The sequence below is a fragment of the Pezoporus occidentalis genome, unplaced genomic scaffold, assembly GCF_034315485.1.
Source record: "Pezoporus occidentalis ecotype Australia unplaced genomic scaffold, CSIRO_AGI_Poc_V1 ctg3, whole genome shotgun sequence".
NCBI classification, from domain to species: Eukaryota; Metazoa; Chordata; class Aves; order Psittaciformes; family Psittacidae; genus Pezoporus; species Pezoporus occidentalis.
This window is the reverse complement of record NW_026914940.1, coordinates 18,630,504-18,644,166: the sequence shown is the minus strand read 5'-3', so window position 1 is coordinate 18,644,166 and position 13,663 is coordinate 18,630,504.

The window sequence follows — 13,663 nt, the reverse complement described above, 5'->3', positions numbered from 1 at the left end:
TTTACAAGAGAAGAGATAGTAATGAGACTCCCAAAGCTTTAAGAACTGCCCAGAGCATTCATTTACCATAATAAAAAATGACTGCTTATTTACAGCTATCAGCTCACCTACTGAAGGGCAGTGTGAATTCTCCCAAACCCTGGGTAATTTGTTTTCCCCAGGCCTCCAGTGAGATGCACATTATTCTCTAGAAGTGTGTGTGTGCATGCCTGTGCCAAAGGCAGGCTGTTCTCTGCTCTCCGCACGGTATCTTACTCTTCCTGCAGACAGCTGATGTTTGCATGCTTTCCCATACCAGACATGGAATGCCCTGACACTTTCTTAGAATCTTAGGATTGTTTCGGTTGGAAAAGACCTTCAAGATCATCAAGTCTAGCCATTAATTAACCTAATCCTGCTAGGTCCACCACTAAACCATGTCTAACTAAGCACCACATGTACACCTTTTAAATAACTCCAGGGATGGTGACTCCACCACTTCCCTGGACAGCCTCTTCCAGTGTCTGACAATCTTTTTGATGAAGAAATTTTTCCTAATATCTAATTTAAACCTCCCATGGCACAACTTGCGGCCATTTCCTCTTGTCCTATTGTTTGTTACTTGGGAGAAGATACTGACACCCACCTCACTACAACCTCCTTTCAGGTAGTTGTAGAGAGTGATAAGGTCTCCCCTGAGCCTCCTTTTCTCCAGGCTGAACAATCCCAGTTCTCTCAGCTGCTCCTCAGAAGACTTGTTCTCTAGACCCTTCACCATCGTTGCTGGAGGAGACTATGGCTTTGCACACCTTTGCCTTTTGCTGGAGTTGGGTGACAAGGCAAGGAAACCTCTCAGACAGAAATATAATTCTCTTTAATGCCCAGTATCGGAAATAAACTTATAAAGAAAGGCTTTGCACTTTTGAACTGTGACATACTGGCACTCAGCAAATACTGAAACTTTACTGTGACTGTCTCAGGGATGCTGTAGCTTCTTGTTGTCAAGGATTTCTGTACAGACTGAATACATTCAGGTATTCATCTCCTTGCCAGGGCTATCTTGGTCTGCTAGGAGACTTGTAAATCTCATCAGATACTCCATAGGGATGCCTAAGCATTACAAATTTAGTCCAATTTCTGTTTCTTCCTTATTTTGATGTATGCTTGTGGCCACTGCTCCATTTCCATATCAGTAATTCTCTTCTCTAATAGCCTGGCTATTCTTCTCTCCCAGTGTTTTCTGGGGGTAGTTAAAAAGATTTATTTCTCCCCTACAATCTAACAGTTTTCTCAGTTGTGAACATGACTCCAGGCTGATACCTACTTCCATGCCTACATCTCACATATCTCTTTTCATGCTTCTCCGTTCTTCCTAAATTTGTTAATTAAAGGGAACCTTCTCAGATACATTATGCAGGCTCTTAACTTTTTCTTCTTAAAAAAAACCCACCCTCCTCCTCTTAATATTCCCAAGCTTGTGTTATTTAGTGCTACCTTTTTCCAATGTCAGTCCAGACTGCAATCTGGCCATTATATAGAAATCACTTCTTGGTCTTAGTGACTAAGTGACTCTTCCTGCTGCTTGTACTCATTATTTCCTCTTACTCTCTTCGACCTAAGTGGTTCTCCAGACAACAGTAGATTTCTCACATATGTGGAACATTTCTATGGCTATCTATATTTAATTTCTTCTTATCTCATTCAAATATATTATTATAGGCAGTTTTACTCCTGCCTATATAACATATTTTTCACTTTTTAGTGGTGGCTTCTACTATGTGACAAAGCTTTTCTTGTGTGGTTTTTCAGGTCTCCTCAGTTCTCTTTTCCATGTATTTCTCCCCTCAAATAATTGCTTACATTTGCTCTTCTTTCTGGTTGCTCCTCCCTCCTAGTTGATCAATAATTATTTTCTAATTATGATGTTTAATTGCTTGTCTTTTCTAATCTGCAGTGGCTTCTCCCCATCATTATCTTCTCCAACTTTTTTGACTAGGCAAATAAAAAACCTTAGCCCCTCCACTAAACACTGCTGGAAAAAAATATTTTGTCTATCAAAACAACCTTTCAGTAGAGTTTCAGTGAATGGACAGTTACAGTTTGCTTTTCAGCCTTTAGTTTAATTTCTTCTTTGCCCTCTTTATTCTTCCTCACTAGTCGTATTCTGTAGTAGATCATGAATGAGGACATGAGAGTGAAAGACACTTCAGAGAGTATGGAGCAGATCTCAGTTGCCTTGGTCATCAGTAGTTCTGCTGACAATACCTGACTAGGATCCTGGCTTAGATTTCCATTATGCTTTATTTTAGTTATCAGAACAAGATGTTTAGAAACATGAATGTAACATTCAAATATTATTAAAATTCTAATGTTTAATACCTCTCAAATAGAAAAAGAGTAACTAAGTACATACTAAATAGAAAATTCAAGATGTCAAATTCTTCTCGTGTTTTAGCTTGTCAGCCTGAAATTTGACATTTGAATTCAACATTTTAAATCTTTAGAAAATGACCAGCTGCAGAATATACATACATTTTTGAATTACTACTGTACTGCAAAATGCCTACATTTTTAAATACCAAGTGCTACACTGACAATCTGCCAGTATATTTAATTTGCATTGCAAATTTAAAAATCTTCTAAATACAATATAGAAAGACAGCAATGCTGACTTCTAACAGGTGAACACTCATAGAATACTTCAACTGCAAGTAAGCCTGAACTTAGTATCAGTAAAGATTTGCAGCTGATATCTGACTTTGCAGTTAGCCAGAAGAGGCATCTCATTATGAGCCTGATTCAGAGTTGCTAATCAGTGACAGTAGGTGTGTAAGTAGAGGGAGAAGCAGCACTAGAGTGGGCTTCAAATATTTTCAGTCTCTGGAGTACTTTGAATGTCACTAAGGCTCATCTGCACACACTTGAAGAGTGAGCAAAGCCAGCTACACCATTCAGAGTCAGCAGCAGGGATATGAGCAGCAGGGCCCCAACTCCAAAACACAGCCTCCTGAGATCTTCGTTTTTGTGGCTGTTGTATGGTGGTGAAGATCATTTAATAATTATGGTACACTGAGAACAGATGGATTAGATGGATACACCCCCAAACCATATATAGTGCTTATACAGAAATACATGTGCAGGCTTTCTATTTAAGTTTGTGAAGAAAAGGCCGAAATTAATCTTGTTATCCAACTGCCCAGTATATAAATTTTACCGAGACAAAACTATCTAATTTTAAATTCTATAGCTCTTATCAAAAATTAAATTTTATTAATTAGTTTGCTATCCCATTTATTGATCAGTCTACCTTTTAGTGATTCTTCAAAGGCTTCTGGTAGAGCACTTTATATTAGGATTTCCTTAATGTGTTTTCTGAAGAATGCCTATGTTGTTCAGACACTATGCATCTGACTTATTACCTACGCAAAATACCAAAGAATCATGAGCTAGACTTCACTGCTTTATAAGTTGGACCCCATTTATGTAAATAATGCATTTAAGAATGCAGCTTTTTTTCAAACGTGTGTTACATCTAAGCACACATGTTTAGCCAATAGTCTTTGCACAGCTGAGTCTTACAGGTAAGGTATTTATACATTTCTGGGCTGGAAATAAATCACCTCTAATGAGGCTTTCTAAATAACTTCTCCATTTTCCCCCTAGATAACACAAACATTGGAAATGGGACATTTCTGCATTTAGCTACCAAGCAAAGGCTAAGACTGTTTGTTTACTGGTTCATTTCTTTTAAAGAGGGAAATGCACTTTAAATTAACTACATTGTCTTTTATTCAGAGTACTTAAAAGTGTTGTATAGTCATATTATGACTGAATGAATTTTTCTGTTGAGTATAGGAACAAAATAAGAAAATAACAATCAAAAAAATTGAGGAAATAACAGGCTATCTGGCGTTCCTGTCCAGTTATTCAGTTTAGAACAGTTGAAATAAATAGGTAAAAGGTTCAGATTTAATATAGATTAGGGCAGATGATTGTTTTAAACTTGAATTTGTGATTAGTGTAGTTACCAAGAGATTGTTTGCATAATGGAAACTGTTTGTTGCTTGATAATTTTGTTAAATAAGTCAATAAAGGGACCAAAGACTGAGCAAACAAGTAGATCTAGTTATCCCTTCTCATCAAAGTCAATCTTTTTATCTGTCCTGGTTTCAAGACATGATACTATCAACAGATTTTTTCAGAAATAAACATTCTGGGATTTCCAGTCCAGACAGAAACAAAGGAATTTAGAGTGGTATCTGTACAAAGCAAATGAAAGAGAGGTCAGGAAAGAAACTTTTGCATACATTCTTCTATATACTGATAGCCTCCAAGCCATAATTTTTATATTCAGGAATGTAAGTAACAGTCACTTATTCTATACTGGTGGATCTACCTACTGTTTGAGTAGAAAAAATTGGGGGAACGATAATGCCTACTTCTTATCCATGCTCCAAATCCTATACTTAAAATGTTTTTGAAATTCAAAGAATAGTTAATTCTATTTCTGTCCCCAAATTTGCATGTTTCTCCAAAAAGTTAACCAGCTTGGGAGTTAGTGGATCTTTTCTCCTCTATCCTGTGTGGGCAGGGATTACCGTAGAGGTACCTTCCAAATCACTGTGCCCTGACTTCATTCAAGCAAGGCTGAAAGAGCAAACCAGGAGTTAGTTTTCTCTTAATCAACCCAATAGAAGCTACGTGAGGACATGGAATATACATTTTTGGTTTTGGAACCTAGACTGAGCTCTTTATCTCCAGTTCTACATATAAACAAAGCTTCCAAAACATGTAAGAAAACTGGGTACTCCTATTGGATATTTAGATGCTATGTATATTTGTTTAAGACATAAACTAGTGAATCTTAAAGTTGCATAAAATACGCAGTTATGTACAGTACATTGAATTAAATAAATGTAATTTTCTTTGGACTTTGAAAATTACACTACTTAGACACATCAACTAGGACTTGGGAACATACTCTAAAGAACCTGCTTTCGAACCCCATCTGTAAGTGCTAGTACTACAGGCATTATTGTAATATTGTAAGTTTTACTTTATTGTGTCTTCCATCTTCTTTGCATCTTTGTGAATTTTTTGTATGGCTTTATTTCATTCTTTTTTCCAGCTCTTTATTTCAGAGATAGATAGATATATGTATGAGCAAGGTTGAAGAAAAACCTACTCTGGGGTCTTCTCTTTTTTTTCATCTCTTTTATTATAGTAGAGTAATGGATATATATGACATTTTAGAAATAAGCATAGTAAATTTATTGCTGACAATTTTTACAATAGAAGAATCCCAAACCTGAATTGGTTTGCCTTTTATATATGATGCTGTATCACATATGAAATTCAAAGTAGATGAAATTTATGTCCTAAAAGGCCACTGGTAGGAATAGGAAAAAAAAAAAAAAATTTTAAGAGCTCATAGCTTTCATGCACTAAATCGTGAATATCAGTTATACACATAAGAATGAATTAATGCCATGACCAGTGTTCTGGTAAGTCCGACTCATGGACATGGAAGTTGGATACACAAACATATTGAATGTTGAAGAAGTCATACATGTTATACTTAGTAAGTTGATGCTTCTTTACCATTGAGTTTAAAATGGAATTTCAAACAGCTGTTTACCATGCAGTGAAACCAAGGAAATCAAGTCCCTCTAGACTTGTCCTGAAAATCCTGAAGCTTCAGTGCAGTGCCAAATAGGCTTGAGATGAAACAGTGCCTGGAAGCTGCTCATATTTAAACATTAACTTCAGCTGAGAGTTAGATCAGCCAAACAAAGAGGAAAGAGTATGGACACAAAAGCAAGCAATAACACAGCCACTGCTGTGTAGTTGTGCATACTCTATCACTCTTGTTCTCTCAGGTGTTTATATGACTTAGAAAAGACTTGTTTGTGCTATGTGTTTTGACAAAACATGTCACAGCATAAGGAAACAGAGTTACCTCTGGTAAGTTCACTTACTTAACATCTGCTAACTTGAGCTAAAGCTATTACCCTTCTCAGAAAACCTCTCCTGTGCTTAGAGGAAGTCACAAACTGCAAAGAATAAACAGGTTTTTCCTAGCTCTTTAAAAGGGCACTGGCAAAAACCCTGGAGGAAAAAAAAAAAAAAAAAAACCAACAAATGAGAAAGTAAGGGAAGAAGCAAAACAACAGGGGAAAAAAAAGTCCCAACCAAAAAAAAAACAGGGGGTTGGGGCGGGGGGAGGGGTGGTGAAGAGAGAGAGAAAAGAATCCTTTTGTAAGAAGCCCAGTATTTTGCATCTCCCACTTGGGAGAGGAACAGTAGGCCAATTAGAAGGACATACAGATTGTAAGTAGACAACTCATGTTGCAGAATTGGAGGCTCAAAGCATTTTCTGCTTCTACTGTTCCCAAGATCCACTTTTACATGAGCTTAGAAGGAAGAGAGTGGAAAAGCAAAGGTACTATTATAAGCATCATCATTATCATCATGAACAAATTCCCAGAAACACAGGAAGATGATTTTCTGCTCCTCTACACAAAGCTTTATCTCAGAAATGGGGCAAAAAGTAGAATTTGAAAGAAATCAAATTTATCTGCTTATTTCCATTATTTTCAACATTTCTTTAAAGCCTGTAATTGCACTGTGTGAAGATTGGGTAATATTAGAAAACATCTGTAGCAAAGTGGCAGTGGCAATGGTTAGGTGGATTTTTCCAACTTGATTTGTTTCATTTCAGTTTTACACATTTACTTTAAACTTATGTTTCCTTGAGTCCTGTATAGAATCAAAGGCCTTTCTAGAAAGCTTTGTAATTTCAAGATTATTTCATATTAATTTAATTTTATTATCAATCAAAAGCTGTACTATGTGGCACGTTTTTGAGTGCCAGAGAAAATAATCCTTTATTACTGCTGTTTCATCAACAAGACGGTCACATAGTGCATGACTTCCACAGGTCAAGCCTGCTGTGCACCCTGGGGTGCCTTTGTTCTCCCCTCTCAGTACATTGGCTACCAACTTCCCTGCTCCTCTGTAATCTGCAAACTCTTTGCAGCTTCTTTAGTTTCTTACTTCATTCTAGAGTTTCTAGATATATCGCTACCATTCCTCTTCTCCCAGACTAGGACATGCTTTTCTCTTACCTTTATGCCAGAAGTTTTCTCTGCATATATCCCTTCCCCTTACTATCCTTTTTCCAGTCACCATTCTGACACCCGTCCTCTGTGTCTTGGCCAAAATTATTCAGAAATTTCCATATACAGATGCATGACAAGTGTTATGCTAGGAAGTTCATAGGCTGCTGTAGAGGAGCTTTTAGGTTCTAGATGTACTAATTAAGAGTTCCATCTACTTCTGATTTTCCCTGTCCAGCTACTAGGAAAAGTAATTGGGTTGGACGCACTGATTCACAGAAATTGACCAAATATAGAATTCCAGGCATTGCACAGTTAAGTAGGCAGAAATGCCATCAAGTGGGGTATTTCATCTCCCTTCAATGTGGCAGTTATGTTGTCATTATGTCTTTGTACAATCTTGCTGCTAACCTATGGATAGCAATGCAAAGCAGATTTCTGTATAATAATTTAAATACATTTAAACTACAAAGTCTACTTAAAATGGTATCCTTGTTTATTACAAGCACAACTGTGAGAACCATGCTTTTTTCAATGGTAATCAGCCCCATTAGTGTGAACACAAAGTTAGCTGAGTAGTTATATTTTTTGCTTTTCTCAAGATACATTTTTGTTAGTCCAGATAGGTGCAATTCTTTGCTTCTTCATCATGTTGTTTTTTATAATATTATGTGAAAACTGGCTAATGGGAAGTAATTTCTATAAAGGTACTACATATTGCCACTCAACATTAAAATGACCATTGATACACATGGAATAGCAAAATCAAACTATGTGTTTTAAAGGGAGATGTGGATCACCGTGACTTTTAGTATGTTGTCATCATACTCAATAATATGCATTTTTGTTATAACTTAGTATACTTAGTATAAGATAGATAACAACAGCACTTTAGCCCATTAATTGAAAAATAGGTATTCAACAGTAAAAGACAATAAAAAATAATTATTGCATTATTTTATTCTATGTCTAAGATACCCTCTTTGAAACCAACGATACCCTCTTTGAAACCAACTAGCTGGAAGACCAGCTGGAGATCTTTTCGAAATATAATTCATAATCTTGAACTGAGGGTATTTTTATTTTTCTGGCCAGCAGTAAATTTTCTACCTCAGTAGCATGGCTTATGGTATGGTATTAAAGATCCAAGCTTTCACAGCAGGTTGTATTGGCTGTGTAAGCTTACACTGATTAAGCATCTAGGAAGAAACAGTCAAATATAAACACACAAAACAACACCACAAATTCTCAGTTGAACTTAGCTAAATCAATGAAATGTGAATTGTGAATTTATCTCACTTTAATATACATTATCCAACTAAAACCAATTTAATAAATGGTCAAATCCATGGCCCATAGATTAATCCATATTGATATTTCCCATGCAGCATTATTTCTACTTTCCAGCACAAGATATCCAATACTGCTGCTTTGTCAGTTGACAGTCACATTCAATTCTTTTAATAAAATCCTGTATTGCATTACTGCTAGACTGAGCAAGAAGTAAATTTCCATTTGGGAAATTTTGGAAGAAAAGTAGATGCAGGTCTCTACTGTTATTATAACCAAAAGCAATAATATATGCTCTCTTTTTGACATACCAAGTCTACTGATACATGCTACGGAAATAAATACAAAAATTACCTAATTACCACAGAATCACACTTTGAAGATGCGACCTGGATCCTGGAACCGACCTCACCTGCTTGACTGCAAATTCCCCTCTAGTGGCTGTTTTGAGCATACAGATTTTGCAGGTGTCACTGCTCCTTCTGCAAATAAGATGAGGTGACAACCTCTTGCTGACATTCATACCTATAACTAATTATTTTCTGAAAATTATGCAGAATGCTTACAACAACGTTGGTCTCCATCCACTCCCTACCCATGCACACCACAGCATTCTGTCGCTGCACACATGCGTGCAAGAAAAGCTGGGGCCATACTACAGAATGCAACTCTTCAAAGTATATTCTGTCTTTGACTTATTTTCTCTCATGCCTTCGGAAACTGGTTAGGATTATTTCAAGGTGTTAGGTTTTCCTTACAGAAAAAAGAAAAAAAAAGTTGACATTCAAAACTGCAATGTTTCTTATGACTCCTCTGTTTGTCAAATAGGTTTCCAACAAAACCCAAGAAGTTTCCTGGCAGCCCACAGGGCATCTTGCTTTGCCATCTGCTGGTGGTCCCCAGCTTCCAGGTTCCCCTGTTTTAGCTTACTGTTTCTGTGAAATTCTTCCAAGAGTGGGAACCGGAACCCGTAAATGGATTGCCCAGTGTCCTGACCTTGCCATCTGGGAAAACCTCACCGTGTTTGACCATGAGGGCCTTAGTGCTTTCATATTGCCTGGATCAGACCTGGATGGTCTTTCCTTCAAGGCAGTGGTCCCTCAGTGCTACCTTATCTGCCTGGAAGGTCTGGCTCAGGCTGCGACCAGTTTCCAGTTTCTCTACTTTAGAGCCAAGGGGAGGCAGAGGTTGGAGGATTCATCTTGCCACTTTCCCATGTGGAGAATTGTAGAAGCAAGAGAAGCCACAAAAGAGAGAAGGCTCAGAGCCCGTGTTCTTGTCCAGTTTCACTTAGATTTTTCCACATTTTCTTGAAGGGAATTAAAATTAAAAATCATCTACTTTGGTTTTAAAAAGAAAATCCACAGTTTTGCTGAAATGGAGAGAAATGAAAAAAAGAAAATATCTGCAGACAAAACCAGATATTTGGAGTCAAATGGCCTGGACCTAAATGCAGCATTTTACTCTTTTGTTTCTCTTCTCAGTCACCCGCAATCTCCTTAGTGTCAAGGATGTGCTGAAATATGCTATAATTACTGCTTTCCAGTGTCTTATAGTAAGCATGCACATGAAATCCCATAACAGTTCCTGAGAATGACACAACCCTGTCTTGTATTCTTGGAAAAATAAAGCTCATTTTTCCTGAAAAAAGTAAAAGTGACCTCAAAGACAGTTTATTATATGTACAAATAAAATTACCAAAGGGACACAAATATTTTTGTTTGTTTTCTAATCTTTTTCATGAACACTTAAGGGGTTACTTGCAATTTCAAAGGGAAATGTGCTTTCAAAATCATTTTACTTTTCATCACTTCATGCCAATAAGTTGCCTTTTCACCTTTTTCTCAGCTTGTGGAGTATATGAAAAGGAAAAATATAGATGAGCAAAAATCAGACTACAAATCAATTTAGAGAAAAAGAAAATATTCTATTATTGTAGTTTGATATAGATGGCATTTGGACAGAAAACAGTCCATTCTCAGTAAGAATGAAATTTAGCTTTACTTTTTCCTGCTGAAATAGAACTTTAACCCTTGAGCAATTCCAAAGAATTGAATTTATATTGTTAATGTTCAAGGGGAGACTCTGATCCCACTGAAGTAAATAGCAGAGATTCCACTAACTTCAGAGGAGTCAGATTTAATTCCTATTCTCCTTTGGCTGTTGGACTTTGTCCTGGCACCTACCTAGCAGCATAAGAAAGTAAAGTATCATCACAGAAAAGGATTATGTACTTTTGATGAACTTTATGTGATATGGTAATGCAGAGGATTTAAATCATATAGTAAAGATTCTTAATCATTATATACCAGATTCTTGTCTTTGTGCTCACCTTCACTGGCTTTCAGATGTATGGTATCTTTATAATATAATTTCCATAGAGCTGTAAGGTTTTAGCTCACCCCTGCTTACATTTACCTTGTTTGCAGCTGTAGTATTGTTTAATGCTAGGGTCAGCATTGCAGCAGAGAAGTTGATTAGGGATGTATGTGTTTGGGAGAGGAATTGATGTACTAATTCTGTGGAAGGGAATACTCCTCTTCAGGAACTGTTTCCTGATTGCTTTTATGGAGGGTACTTTCAATTGCTGTGGAAATGATGGATTAGTTTTGTTTGTGGAAACTTCTGAACTCCCATTGTTCAAGGGTCTGTGGCTGCAGGACACACTTGTGGACAAGTGCAGGCAGTTGGCTGGGAGCCAAAGGAAAGTTTTGCTGGAGATCTCATTTGGAAATGGTGACTCCAGGAAGGGAAAGTTTGACTTAGTTCAAGTTGTGATGAACATGCAAAATAGATTTATGTACATTCAAGTTCATTTGCAAGTTGTAGCTATGCAATCGAGTTTAATCACTGATATCTTGCAAGCTGAGTTTCAACAAGTCCCAAACTACTGGTATGGCTCCTTCCTTTGTGGCAAAAAAGTAAGAGGGGACAGAATAAACTTTGTTGATGCAGTGTAGGTTTAAGCATAATCCAATATAATGCAGTGCTTAAACCGTTTTCCTCTATTTTGTTTTACTCCTATGAGACAAGAAGAAAGAGCCTGGCAGTGTTTCTAGATTGTGGACTCTTTATGGGAGGGAATATGTCTCTTTGTGTGTACTTTGAAGTGCTTCTGACACCTTGGGGTTCTTTATAAATGGCAGTAATAATAATCATTTATTGCTGTGCAGTGTGGTCTGGTCTCCCATTTACATTCAGTATGATCGGTTGTGCTGTGTTGCTGTCCTGTTCATCACTTCTCACCTTGCACTTACATGCAACTTCTATTATGGTTATTTTTAGAATACATAAGGCACTCAAATAACATGATTACAAGTGTGGAACAACAGCTTAGGAAATAGATAGGAGGATAGTTCACAGAAAGAGGCAACATACTGTACCTCAGCTGTGCAAGATCAAACTTGACATTATAAAATCAAAGAGAGAGAGTTTAATATTAAAATAATGTGATGAGATTATAATGAGTACCACTTTTCAGTTGGATTACCATCATTTAATGAGTTTCTGGATTTATTTTTTAAATTCAGTATGTATACATGCACATTTGTGGCTATAACACATATGTGTGTAAATATATGCACACATGCATACCCACACTTGGGGGATGTGTGCGTTGATGTATGTGTGTTTTATAAAACATAGAAAATAGTGTGCTGCAGGAAACAAAAGGACCAATTGTAAGGTCCTATAATGCCATTCGCCACTCCTGGATGGAATTAAAATGACCATAAGTTTTCCTTTCATAAAATCTAAGCAATCTTTATAGAACACTTCATTTTCTGTCAACTTCAGGGATGGGAGATATTTACATCCATTCAGACAGTTTGTGATGCCTGGAGGCAATGTGTAGCAGGGACGGGTGCAACATGGAATGCTCTTCCAGCTCTGGCTGACAGAGGGTACTGAGTGTTTTGTTCTACTTGTCAGACGTAAGAGCACTCCTGTGATTTCTCCCGCTTTGTGCTGAGGGCTGGTTTGGGTTCTTATCTGAAGGATGGTGCTGAACTGGTAGAGGCATAAAAGAATCTTTATCTCCCTTTTTTACTTCAGTGCAGCAGAGGAATGAACCCAATATAATATGACCACTTCAGGTAAAGTCTGTAAGTTTGTGTTCTTCAGGATTTTGGAATTTTATGATGTTTAGCATGTACCAAATGATGGAGAAATTTTGCGTGAGATTAAACTATTCTCCCTCAGGTTTTGGTAGAATTAAGTAGTATAAATTGTTCTGTCACAAATGCTATGATATTTTTGTTTGAGACATACAGTTACATACATTTTGCATATAACTGAAACAAATTTTAAAATTGTTATGCCAAATCCCCTCTTATCACAGATACTCTCTTCTATGACCCATCTCTGAAACCATTTGTTTCCCCTAAACCTGTTATAATACCTGTATTCACTTCTACTGCTGAAAGACCTTCTAAAACCTTATGGCTGTCATGACCGGAAACTTTGTTCAAGTCTCCAGTCAATTTTGCGTACTTTCCTTTTTTTTTGATGTCATAATTTAAATTGGATATTCTTTTTGGTGCCCCTTCACTTAGCTCACCTTTTTTTTGATCATATTAAATCAAGGTTTATGTATATTCATCACTAAATTGCAACTATGCATAAAACATTGATTGGAAGTTTTATAACTAACTGAAGAAAATGAATTAATTGCCACAGTTCTTTATTGATGAGCACCTCCCATATGAAGACAGGCTGAGAAAGTTGGGGCTGTTCAGCCTGGAGAAGAGAAGGCTGTGTGGAGACCTCATAGCAGCCTTCCAGTATCTGAAGGGGGCCTACAGGGATGCTGGAGAGGGCCTCTTTATCAGTGACTGTAGGGTTAGGATAAGGGGTTATAGGTTTAAACTTTAACAGGGTAGTTCTGGTTGGCTATAAGGAGGAAGTTTCTTACTGTGAGGGTGGTGAGGTACTGGAATAGGTTGCCAAAGAAGTGGTAAATGCTTCACCTCTGGCAGTGTTCAAGGCCAGGTTGGACAGAGCCTTGGGTGACATGGTCTAGGGTGAAGCGTCCCTGCCCATGGCAGGGGAGTGGGAACTAGATGATCTTAAGGTCCTTTCCAACCCAAGCCATTCTATGATTCTATGTTACATTTCTTTACATAGCTCAGAGTAAGAAAATACAGTTAAACATTAGTCTAAATAAAGAAATTGTATCCCTGTAGATTTTTAATTGATTTTGAACCATTAAGTTTTGATAGTAAAGTCACTCTACTCTAGTGCAGAAGAATGGGGCTATGGATTGTATTGAATGAAAT